The 12,853-nt window shown below is 40.2% G+C and overlaps 1 protein-coding gene across 1 annotated transcript in view; it reads left to right on the forward strand.

The window, feature by feature from the left end:
- LOC310728720 (uncharacterized protein) overlaps positions 1-12,853 on the forward strand; it is a 75,418-nt gene that overhangs the window by 51,942 nt on the left and 10,623 nt on the right. The gene's annotated exons all lie outside the window — the stretch shown is intronic.

Below are 12,853 nucleotides of genomic sequence, written 5' to 3' on the forward strand. Positions count from 1 at the left end.
CTTGTAAAATAATTTATTAAAAAAGTACATTGAAATCATTACTACCTATTGATGGTGTGCATGTGAGTCCACCATTTACGTTCTAATTTTCGAGTGGTCTGTTTTAAGGTGCGCGTATGATCATTATACCACTGTGCTCATTTTTTCTCCCTGATCATTTTGGTCTTAAGGGGAGCTCCATCATCTAGAGTGTAACGTAACGTTGTTTCTAGATGTTCAGTGGCCCAGTCGAGCTCTGCGGGGTCTGACAGAGGTCTATCTAATATCGTAATTTCTGGAAGATTATTAATAAAACGCGCTGCTGTAGCTGACGTGAAAGTACGCTTAACACGATAACGTGGTGAAGTAGTAATGCAATGACTGAGGCAAATTTTAAACGAGATTAGATAATGGTCTCAAATAGCTTCAGACTGTGGAATTATGACTAAGTTTTTTATTTTTAATCCAAATGTTAACAACAAATCGAGAGTGTGTCCACCACTATGAGTGGGTCCTATAACATTCTGATTAATTCCAACTGACTCTAGAATGGACACAACAGCTGCTCTTATGGAGTCTTCCTGATTATCAAAATGAATTTTAAAGTCACCAACAATTAATGCTTTGTCTAAAGAAGGAGCTAAATTTGTAATGAAATCTGCAAATTCTATGAGAAAATCAGAGTCGGGCCCCTGGGGGTCTATAAATAATAATTAGTGGAATTGTCTGACTGGACCTGCTTTCAGACACTGAATATTTTATGTTGGTGTAAAGAACTTCAAATGTTTTACATTTTTGTTTAGTCTTTTGTGTGACGTTTAGATTATTATTATAAATAGCTGTGACTCCGCCTCCTCTGCCATTTAGACGGGGTTGGTGTATGTAACTATACCCAGGAGGACTCGCTTCATTTAATGCTACATATTCATTCGATTTAATCCACTTTTCTGTCAAACACATTATATTAAACTCCTGGTGGGTAATAATTTTGTTTATAATCAGCGCTTTTGACGTGAGATCTAATATTCAACAATCCTATCTTTAGATCAGAGGTGCTGCTGTGCATTCAGTCGTATTTAATTTAATGTTAATCAGGTTACTTAAACAGACTTTCTGATAATTCCTATATCTTGGTTTTGCTCGGGGGACAGACACAGTCTCAATTTGGTGGATCCTGAGTGACGACTCTGTGCAGCTAGCAGACGGTTGGTTTAGCCTGTCTGTCTGCTCCCTGGCCTTGGCTCTAGACAGTCACTTGTTAACTTGTGCTGTTATGAGACTATTACCTATACTACAAGAAATAAGAGCAGCACCTTTCCGAGTGGAATGGATTCCCGCCCTAACAGGCCCGCCTTGCCCTCAAAAATGCTCCAATTATTAATGAAGCCCACATTATTTTTGGAGCACCACTCGGACATCCAGCAGTTCAGCGACAATAACCTGCTGTAGGCTACATCGCCACGTCGCATTGGGATGGGGCCAGAGCATATTACAGCATCGGACATTGCCTTCGCTAATTTACACACCTCTATAATATTACTCTTAGTAACCTCTGACTGTCGAAGGCGTATATCATTAGCTCCTGTGTGAAAAACTATCTTAGAGAACCTGTGCTTTCCTAAGAATCTAAGCTGACCTGCTATGTCCGGCGCCCTGGCTCCCGGTATACACATGACCTGTGCTGCTGGTGCCCCTAAAGGTCTAGCTAATTTCACGTGCCTCAGAATGGAGTCTCCTAAAACCAGAGCTCTTTCAGGTTTCTCAGCAGGTGCTTCACTGAGGAGAGCAAACCTGTTGGACACGCGAAGTGGAGAGGAATGGTGCTCCTGTGGGCGAGCCTTAGCGTTAGCTTTGGCTTTGCGAGTATGCCGCCAAGTCGTCACCCATTCGCCCCGCTGCTCGGGCTCTAATGCCGGAGTCGGCGGAATGCTAACTCCATCTAGGGCATCCAGACTTTCCCCTGCAGAACCTGGACTGCTGTTGCACTCACTACTTCTCTCTAGACTCTGGATGCGCTCCTCTAATGCTAAGATCTTCTCCGTCAAAGAGCAAACTAGCTTGCACTTCTCACAGATAAAATTATCGCTAACAACGGAGAAAGACTGACTAAACATGTCACACTTCACACACTGAATGAACTGGATGTTCGCCATAGCAGAGAAATTACGTACCTTAATGTGTTTACTGTAGTGTGTGTTCGTAGTTCTGGTGAATATCCTCCACTCACTGCTTTCAAACCCTCAAACAGGGAAAAAAGCGCTCTTCCGAAAGCAAAAATAGTCGAGACGGAGCCAACGGAAAGTGAAGGATGCAGGAGATCAACACGATATTTTGATATTTTAAAGTGATGAAAGCGAGAAAAAACGAACTGTAAAAAAATTTAAATGCAGATACAAACAAAATTCCCGGTGAACAGTTCAACAACAGGAAACAGGAACTGACGTCAGCGTCAATCGAATACCTTCAACTTTTACCCGAGTATTTTAAAACATGAGTATCTGTACTTTTACTTAAGTAATGAATGTGTGTACTTTTGCCACCTCTGGTTCAAACATTCAACGGGCAGTGACAAAACCAATTATAAATACAAAGAAGATTATTGCAGAAAAATATAGGTGCTGCCTAAGTCACATTATATATTAAACTCAAGCAGAAGGAATAATTACATCTGTTCATACACAAAACTGTATTCATTTGAACACTTCACCAGCATACAGTAGTGTTTCTTCTTTAAAATAATTTTGAAAAGTGATTGATTTCCAGTAGATGGCAGCAATGTTCAACTAAACTATAGCCCTTTCTAACATTATCACTGCGAATTAAACTGAGATTTGTACATACATTTTTACATAAAATGTTGCTATTTTAAAAATCCCAGGGAAAAGGAGTGTTGTTTATGGCATGACGGGGCAAATCAAAGGTCATCACGGGCCAATATGGCCTGTTTGGGACATGAATTTGTGAAGCAGAGCAGCTAAACAAGTCTGTAGAAATCTCATCACTCCAGGCTTCTTCCTCCTGGCCGCATGGTGCAGTATAAAATGCAAATGTGTACATTAGGTGTTATAAAGTGCACATATGAAGGGACTTAGTCTATTTGAAATCATATTCACACATTTAGCACAACAAATCACTAATCAGAAAATGAGCATAAATGAAACATGTGCACTCCTGAGACTCTTCTGGGCCAATATTTACTATTTTACATTTGCTACAAGGAACTGTCTGGAGAAAAGCTAGAAATGAGGAAATTTACTTTTATTGTATAGACTGTAAGCAGTAAAGAAAAAAAATATGATAATGGTTCGAATGTTTGAGGTCAAATTTCACATGTCTGCGTTGACAATCTTTTACCCCTCAAGAGTGTGAAGCTCAGCAACATTGAATGGAGCAACACTGTCTCTTCTTTTCGACTCCGCATTTTCGACTCCGCATTTGGAACTCAAAACCCCATGTCCCAGTTTTAGACACACTTGTATTAGCTATTACCAATTAAATACTGTCAAAGTTTAAACTTCAAGTCAAGAGGCTTCTATTGTCATTTCTACTATACACAGTGGTATACAGTACACAGTAAAAACGAGACAACGTTCCTCCAGAACCCTGGTGCTACACTAAACAACATAGAGCTACAACACACAACATAAAGCTACATAAAGTGTATCGAGTGCAACCGAGTGCAAACAGTGCAGACGAAAAACAGTACAGACAGACAGTACAGACAGTGCAGACAGCACAAACAGACAGACAACACAAGACAATAAGTATAACACTAGAGAGCGCCGACCAGTAAACCTACTGTATAATCTGAATATACAGTACTGTGCAAAGAGAACTATAAAAACTATAACTGGGAGTAAATATAAACAAACCCAATGCAGTGCAAAAAACAGCATGTAAACAGTGTAATACATTTAAGTATAAATAATAAATAAAAAAATGATGGTGGAATGGATTGAGATGAGTAATGAGTGTGTATTAAGTTCAGGTTGTACAGTTTGAGTGCAGGGGTGCAGTTGCAGGGAGAAGAAGTGGAGAAGGTGGAGGAGTTCAAGTATCTGGGGTCAACAATGTAAAGTAATGGAAAGTGTGTTAGAGAAGTGAAGAAAAGAGTGCAGGCAGGGTGGAGTGGGTGGAGAAGAGTGACAGGAGTGATTTGTGATAGAAGAGTATCTGTGAGAGTGAAAGGGAAAGTGCATAGGACTGTGCTGAGACCTGAGATGTTGTATGGATTAGAGACAGTGGCATTGAGTAAAAGACAGGAGGTGGAGCTGGAGGTAGCAGAGCTGAAGATGTTGAAGCTTTCGTTTGGAGTGATGAGGATAGACAGGATTAGAAATGAGTTTAATAGAGGGACAGCGCGTGCAGGACATTTTGGAGACAATGTGAGAAAGGCGCGATTGAGATGGTTTGGGCATGTGAAGAGAAGTGACACGGGGTATATCGGAGGAAGTAGAGGATGGAGCTGCCAGGAAGGAGAAAAATAGGAAGACCAAGGAGGAGGTTTATGGATGTGGTGAGGGAAGACATGCAGGCTCCTAATGGGACAAGCAGAAAGAAGAAGAAGACATGGTGTTGAAGTTTAAAAAAAGAAGCCATGTTGTTTCATTATGCCCATGGACTACTTGTTAAGGGGGGAAGAGATAGCTTAGTGGGTAAGGTGTCGTTTTACAGATCAGCAGATCCCCACAATGTTGGGCGTTAAATCCCCGACATCGCCAAGGTCAAATTTTTATTAAAAGGTTTTTTATTTCTTTGTCTTTTTTAAAATACTTGTTTGGACTACTTTTAATGAGTTACATGGTGTTGAAGTATGGGAAAAGAAGCCATGTTGGTTTATTAGGCCCATTGACTGCTTGTTTAAAGGAGAGGAGTTAGCTCAGTGGGTAAGATGTCGGTTTTCCGGTTTGCATGTCCCCACGAGGTTGGGGTTCAAGCCCCGCATCGCCAATTTGGGTTTTTATTTCTCTTGTGAAATCTAATTGTTAGTCTACTTTGTGTCATTAAACTGTAAATCTATTTGTTAATTAAAGACACCTGTTTTAAAAATTGCTTTATTTAATTATCTATTCTTAGAGAATATTTTCTCTATTATATTTATTTCTCTATTCTATTGCTTTATTTATTTATTTCTCTTTTTTGAAAGACTTGTTTTAATGAGTTACATGGTGTTGAAGTGTGGGTAAGAAGCCATGTTGGTTCATTAGGCTTATTGACTGCTTGCACGTCATATCTGATAGCTCAGTGGGTAAGGTGCTGGTTGACCACTCAGCAGATCCCCACAAGGTTGGGGGTTCAATTCTCTCATTGCCAAGTTGGGTTTTTATTTCTATTGTGAAATCTTATTGTTTGTCTACTTTGTGACATTAAACTGTAAATCTATTTGTTAATTAAAGAGACCGTATTAAAAATGGCTATTTTTCTTTGTCTTTTTTTAAAGACTTGTTTGGCCTACTTTTAATATGAGTTACATGGTGTTGAAGTATGGGTAATAAGCCATGTTGGTTCATTAGGCTTATTGACTGCTTGTACAGGTCAGATCTGATAGCTCACTGGGTAAGGTGCTGGTTGACCAATCAGCAGGTCCCCACAAGTTTGGGGGTTCAATTCTCTCATTGCCAAGTTGGGTTTTTATTTCTCTTTTGAAATCTAATAGTTTGTCTACTTTGTGACATTAAACTGTAAATCTATTTGTTAATTAAAGAGACCGTTTTAAAAATTCCTTATTTATTTCTCTTTTTTTGAAAGACTTGTTTGGCCTACTTTTAATATGAGTTACATGGTGTTGATGTATGGGTAAGAAGCCATACTTCATTAGGCTTATTGACTGCTTGCACAGGTCAGATCTGATAGCTCAGTGGGTAAGTTGTTGGTTTACCAATCAGCAGGTCCCTACAAGGTTGCAGGTTCAAACCCTAGGATTGCCAAAGTAAAATATTTTTTTCTCTTTTAAAATCTAATAGTTTATTTACTTTGTGACATTAAACTGTGAATCTATTTGTTAATTAAAGAGACCTGTTTTAAAAATTGCTTTATTTCTTTGTCTTTTTTGAAAAACTTGTTTGGCCTACTTTTAATATGAGTTCCATGGTGATAAAGTAAAGGAAAAGAAGCCATGCTGGTTCTTTAGGCACATTGACTGCTTGCTGACTGGAGAAGAGATAGCTCAGTGTTTAAGGTGTCTGTTTGCCACTTAGAAGTTCCCACAAGGTTGGCGGTTCAAGCCCCGTCATTGCCATAGTAACGTTTTTTTTTCTCTTTTGAAATCTAATAGTTTGTCTACTTTGTGACAGTAATCTGTAAATCTAACACCTGGGCTGAGGCTGAAGGCAGTCAGAGCTTACATGGATGACCTTACAACTTTCACCACGACCAAGGTTTGCACTGTACGGCTATTAAGTTAGCTCCAGGAAAACATTGAGTGGGCTCCCATGAAGATCAAGCCGAGCAAGTCCAGAAGCATCTCCATCATCACGGGGAAGCTGTCAGACCACTGGTTCCACATCGGCAAGGAACCCATCCCAACTGTCTCCGAGAAGCCAGTGAAGAGCCTAGGTCGTTGGTATGATGCCTCCCTTAATGACAAAGAGCAAGTAAAACAGCTTAGGAAGGAGGTAGCCAGTGGTCTGGAGAACATCGACAGAACCCTGCTTCCTGGCAAGCTGAAGCTCTGGTGCATGCAGTATAGACTACTTTCACGTCTCCTGTGGCCACTAACCATCTATGAAGTCCCACTCACAAAGGTGGAAAAGCTGGAGAGACTGGTCAGCTCATATGTAAGGAAGTGGCTTGGCCTTCCCAGGTGCCTCAGCAGTATTGGACATCCTAAAGCTCACCGTGCCATGGGAGGGTGCAGTGGAGGAGGCCTATGAACGGAAAAGGCTGAGGTACGCTGAACTTGCAGCCGATGCACAACAGATCTGTTAATTAAAGAGACATTCTTAAAAGAATGCTTTATATCTTTGTCTTTTTTAAAAGACTTGTTTGGCCCACTTTAAACATTAGGCCCATTGACTGCTTGCTTAAGGGAAAAGAGTTAGCTCAGTAGGTAAGGTGTTGGTTTACGATTAGCAGATACCCGCAGGGTCAAACACTGTGATTGCCGAAGTGAACTTTTTTTCTCTTTTGAAATCTAATAGTTTGTCTACTTTGTGACATTAAACTGTAAATCTATTTGTTAATTAAAAATACCTTTTTTAAAAAAATTGCTTTATTTCTTTGTCTTTTTTGAATGACTTGTTTGGCCTACCTTTATTCTGAGTTACATGGTGTTGCAATATGGCAAGAAGCCATGTTGGTTCATTAGGCTTATTGACTGCTTGCACAAGTCAGATCTGATAGCTCAGTGGGTAAGGTGCTGGTTTACCAATCAGAACATCCCCACAAGGTTGGGGGTTCAAGCCCCGCATCACCAAGGTAGGTTTTTATTTCTCTTGTGAAATCTAATTGTTTGTATACTTTGTGACATTAAATTGTAAATCTATTTGTTAATTAATGAGACCGTTTTAAAAATTGCTTTATTTCTTTGTCTTTTTTGAAAGACTTGTTGGCCTATTTTTAATATGAGTACATGGTGTTGAAGTATGGGTAAGAAGCCATGTTGGTTTATTAGGCTTATTGACTGCCTGCAACAGTCAGATCTGATAGCTCAGTGGGTAAGGTTTTGGTTTACCAATCAGCAGGTCCCCACAAGGTTGGGGGATCAAGCTCCTCATCACCAACATAGGTTTTTATTTCTCTTGTGAAATCTAATTGTTTGTCTACTTTGTGACATTAAACTGTAAATCCAATTGTTAATTAAGGACACCTGTTTTAAAAATTGCTTTATTTCTTTGAAAGACTTGTTTGGACTACTTTTAATATGAGTTACGGGGTGTTGAAGTGTGGGTAAGAAGCCATGTTGGTTCATTAGGCTTATTGACTGCTTGCACAAGTCAGATCTAATAGCTCAGTGGGTAAGTTGCTGGTTTACCACTCAGCAGGTCCCCCCACGGTTCGGGGATTCAAGCCCCGCATCACCAAGGTAGGTTTTTATTTCTCTTGTGAAATCTAATTGTTTGTCTACTTTGTGACATTAAACTGAAAATCTATTTGTTAATTGAAGAGACCTGTTTTAAAAATTGCTTTATTTCTTTGTCTTTTTTAAAAGACTTGTTTGGCCTATTTTTAATATGAGTACATGGTGTTGAAGTGTGGGTAAGAAGCCATGTTGGTTGATTAGGCATATTGACTGCTTGCACAAGCCAGATCTTATAGCTCAGTTGGTAAGGTGCTGGTTTACCAATCAGCGGGTCCCCACAAGGTTGGGGGTTCAAGCCCCACATCACCACGGTAGGTTTTTATTTCTCTTGTGAAATCTAATTGTTTGTCTACTTTGTGACATTAAACTGTAAATCTATTTGTTAATTAAAGAGACCGTTTTAAAAATTGCTTCAATTCTTTGTCTTTTTTGAAAGACTTGTTTGGACTACTTTTAATATGAGTTACATGATGTTGAAGTATGGGTAAGAAGCCATGTTAGTTCATTACGCTTATTAACTGCTTGCACAAGCCAAATCTCATAGCTCAGTAGGTAAGGTGGTAGTTTACCAATCAGCTGGTCCCCACAAGGTTGGGAGTTCAAGCCCCACATCACCACGGTAGGTTTTTATTTCTCTTGTGAAATCTCATTGTTTGTCTACTTTGTGACATTAAACTGAAAATCTATTTGTTAATTAAAGAGACTGTTTTAAAAATTGCTTCAATTCTTTGTCTTTTTTGAAAGACTTGTTTGGACTACTTTTAATATGAGTTACATGATGTTGAAGTATGGGTAAGAAGCCATGTTGGTTCATTACGCTTATTAACTGCTTGCACAAGCCAAATCTCATAGCTCAGTAGGTAAGGTGGTAGTTTACCAATCAGCTGGTCCCCACAAGGTTGGGAGTTCAAGCCCCACATCACCACGGTAGGTTTTTATTTCTCTTGTGAAATCTCACTGTTTGTCTACTTTGTGACATTAAACTGTAAATCCAATTGTTAATTAAAGACACCTGTTTTAAAAATTGCTTTATTTCTTTGAAAGACTTGTTTGGACTACTTTTAATATGAGTTACGGGGTGTTGAAGTGTGGGTAAGAAGCCATGTTGGTTCATTAGGCTTATTGACTGCTTGCACAAGTCAGATCTAATAGCTCAGTGGGTAAGTTGCTGGTTTACCACTCAGCAGGTCCCCACACGGTTCGGGGATTCAAGCCCCGCATCACCAAGGTAGGTTTTTATTTCTCTTGTGAAATCTAATTGTTTGTCTACTTTGTGACATTAAACTGAAAATCTATTTGTTAATTGAAGAGACCTGTTTTAAAAATTGCTTTATTTCTTTGTCTTTTTTAAAAGACTTGTTTGGCCTATTTTTAATATGAGTACATGGTGTTGAAGTATGGGTAAGAAGCCATGTTGGTTCATTAGGCATATTGACTGCTTGCACAGCTCAGATCTGATAGCTCAGTGGGTAAGGTGCTGGTTTACCAATCAGAACATCCCCACAAGGTTGGGGGTTCAAGCCCCGCATCACCAAGGTAGGTTTTTATTTCTCTTGTGAAATCTAATTGTTTGTCTACTTTGTGACATTAAACTGAAAATCTATTTGTTAATTAAAGAGACCTGTTTTAAAAATTGCTTTATTTCTTTGTCTTTTTTAAAAGACTTGTTTGGACTACTTTTAATATGAGTTACATGATGTTGACGTGTGGGTAAGAAGCCATGTTGGTTGATTAGGCTTATTGACTGCTTGCACAAGCCAGATCTTATAGCTCAGTTGGTAAGGTGCTGGTTTACCAATCAGCGGGTCCCCACAAGGTTGGGGGTTCAAGCCCCACATCACCACGGTAGGTTTTTATTTCTCTTGTGAAATCTAATTGTTTGTCTACTTTGTGACATTAAACTGTAAATCTATTTGTTAATTAAAGAGACCGTTTTAAAAATTGCTTCAATTCTTTGTCTTTTTTGAAAGACTTGTTTGGACTACTTTTAATATGAGTTACATGATGTTGAAGTATGGGTAAGAAGCCATGTTGGTTCATTACGCTTATTAACTGCTTGCACAAGCCAAATCTCATAGCTCAGTAGGTAAGGTGGTAGTTTACCAATCAGCTGGTCCCCACAAGGTTGGGAGTTCAAGCCCCACATCACCACGGTAGGTTTTTATTTCTCTTGTGAAATCTCATTGTTTGTCTACTTTGTGACATTAAACTGAAAATCTATTTGTTAATTAAAGAGACCTGTTTTAAAAATTGCTTTATTTCTTTGTCTTTTTTAAAAGACTTGTTTGGACTACTTTTAATATGAGTTACATGATGTTGACGTGTGGGTAAGAAGCCATGTTGGTTGATTAGGCTTATTGACTGCTTGCACAAGCCAGATCTTATAGCTCAGTTGGTAAGGTGCTGGTTTACCAATCAGCGGGTCCCCACAAGGTTGGGGGTTCAAGCCCCACATCACCACGGTAGGTTTTTATTTCTCTTGTGAAATCTAATTGTTTGTCTACTTTGTGACATTAAACTGTAAATCTATTTGTTAATTAAAGAGACCGTTTTAAAAATTGCTTCAATTCTTTGTCTTTTTTGAAAGACTTGTTTGGACTACTTTTAATATGAGTTACATGATGTTGAAGTATGGGTAAGAAGCCATGTTGGTTCATTACGCTTATTAACTGCTTGCACAAGCCAAATCTCATAGCTCAGTAGGTAAGGTGGTAGTTTACCAATCAGCTGGTCCCCACAAGGTTGGGAGTTCAAGCCCCACATCACCATGGTAGGTTTTTATTTCTCTTGTGAAATCTCATTGTTTGTCTACTTTGTGACATTAAACTGAAAATCTATTTGTTAATTAAAGAGACTGTTTTAAAAATTGCTTTATTTCTTTGTCTTTTTTGAAAGAATTGTTTGGACTACTTGTTTGGACTACACCTGATTCACACCTGTTTTTTCACAAAATTGATGACCTCAGTGATTGAATGCCACACTGCTATTTTTTTTAACACACCCCTTTCAACTAATTGCCCAATTGCACAGCCTTAAGAGCGTGCATATCATGAATGCTGAGTCTTGTTTGGTTTCTGAGAATCTACTGCACCTACTGGTAACTTGTTTGCCATGTAGCAATAAAAAATATACTAAAAACCTGGATTATTCTGGTTATTCACATTGTACTGCTATTATTTTGAACAATATTGTAGATCATCTCAACACCTGCTGAACCTAGTGTACTTCAATACCCAGGGCACCTCGAGCACCTCACCACCTTGTGCACCTCACCACCTAGTGCCATAGTGCCCTTCACCAACTAGTGCCCCTAGTACCCTTCACCACCTATAGCACCTTGAGCACCTCACCACCCAGTCCATGTAGTGCACTTTACCACCTAGTAACCTTCTATACCTAGTGCCCCTAGTGCCTTTTTCCACCTAGTGCCCATAGTCCCCGTCTCCACCTAGTGCCCCTAGTGCTCTTCACCACCTAGTGCAACTAGAACACCTCAATAAATAGGGCAGCTAGGGCATCTCAAATCCTAGTGCACCTACATGACTACTCAGTGCACTGAGAGCACCTCACCATCTAGTTCAGCTAGGGCACTTCACCACCTAGTGCACATAGTGCACTTTTCCACCTAGCGCACTTCACCTCATATTGCGCCTAGTGTACCTCATTAGTCAGTGCACCAAGTGCACCTCAGCACCTAGTAAACCTAGTGCACTTCACCACCAAACCACCTAGGGCACCTAAAGCATCTAAACACCTAGTGCAAGTCATTACCCAGCACACTTCACCAGGTAGTGAACAAAGAGCACCTCACCATCTAGTCCATCTAGTGCACCTCACCACCTAGTGCCCTTAACCACCTAGAGCACCTCACCACCGAGTGCACTTGTCCACCTTCACTGGCTTCCAGTAGCTGCACGTATCAGATTCAAAACACTGATTCTTGCCTACAAGGCCAAAAATGGACCAGCACCATCTTACCTCAGTGACCTCATCACATCTCGCACTGCACCACGCTGTCTGAGATCCTCCAGCACTGCTCGACTGGTACCTCCTTCTCTCAGAATAAAAGGTAATTACACTTCAAGGCTCTTCTCTGTTTTGGCACCGAGGTGGTGGAATAAACTTCCCCTAGATGTCCGTACAGTAGAGTCCCTGACTATCTTCAAGCGACGACTGAAGACCTACCTCTTCCTGAAATACTTAAATTAGCACTTCCAAGCTTGTAGAATTCAAGGGTTATATTTATATTGTTTTTAATCTTGCGTACCAGTGTAGATTTATTCATTACTAGAGACTCAAAGCACTTTTGTACGTCGCTCTGGATAAGGGCGTCTGCTAAATGCCACTAATGTAAATGTAAATGTAAATGTCCACCTTGTGCCCTTCACCACCCAGTGCACCTAGATCACTTCTCCACCTAGTGCCCTTTACTAGCTAGTGCAGCTAGAGCACCTCACCACCTATTGCACCATGTGAACTTCACCACCTAGTGCAACTAGAGCAACTCACCACCTAGTGGCCTTCACCACCCAGAGCACCTAGTGCCCTTCATCACCTAGAGCACCTGACCACCTAGTGCTCTTCACCACCTATTGCAGCTAGAGCACTTGGCCACGTAGTAGGTAGAGAACGTCCACACCTAGTGCATCCAGTGCACTTCACAAAACAATGCACCTAGAGTACCTCACCATCCAGTGAACCTAGTGCACCTAGAGCACCTCACCACCCAGTGCACCTAGTGCATTTTACCATTAATTGCACCTAGAGCACCTCACCACCAATTGCAGCTAGTGCGCTTCATCACCCGTTGCACCTAGAGCACCTCACCAACTAGTGCACCTAGAGCACTTCACT

This window comes from Silurus aristotelis (genome assembly GCF_946808225.1).
Source record: "Silurus aristotelis genome assembly, chromosome: 7".
Lineage (NCBI taxonomy): Eukaryota > Metazoa > Chordata > Actinopteri > Siluriformes > Siluridae > Silurus > Silurus aristotelis.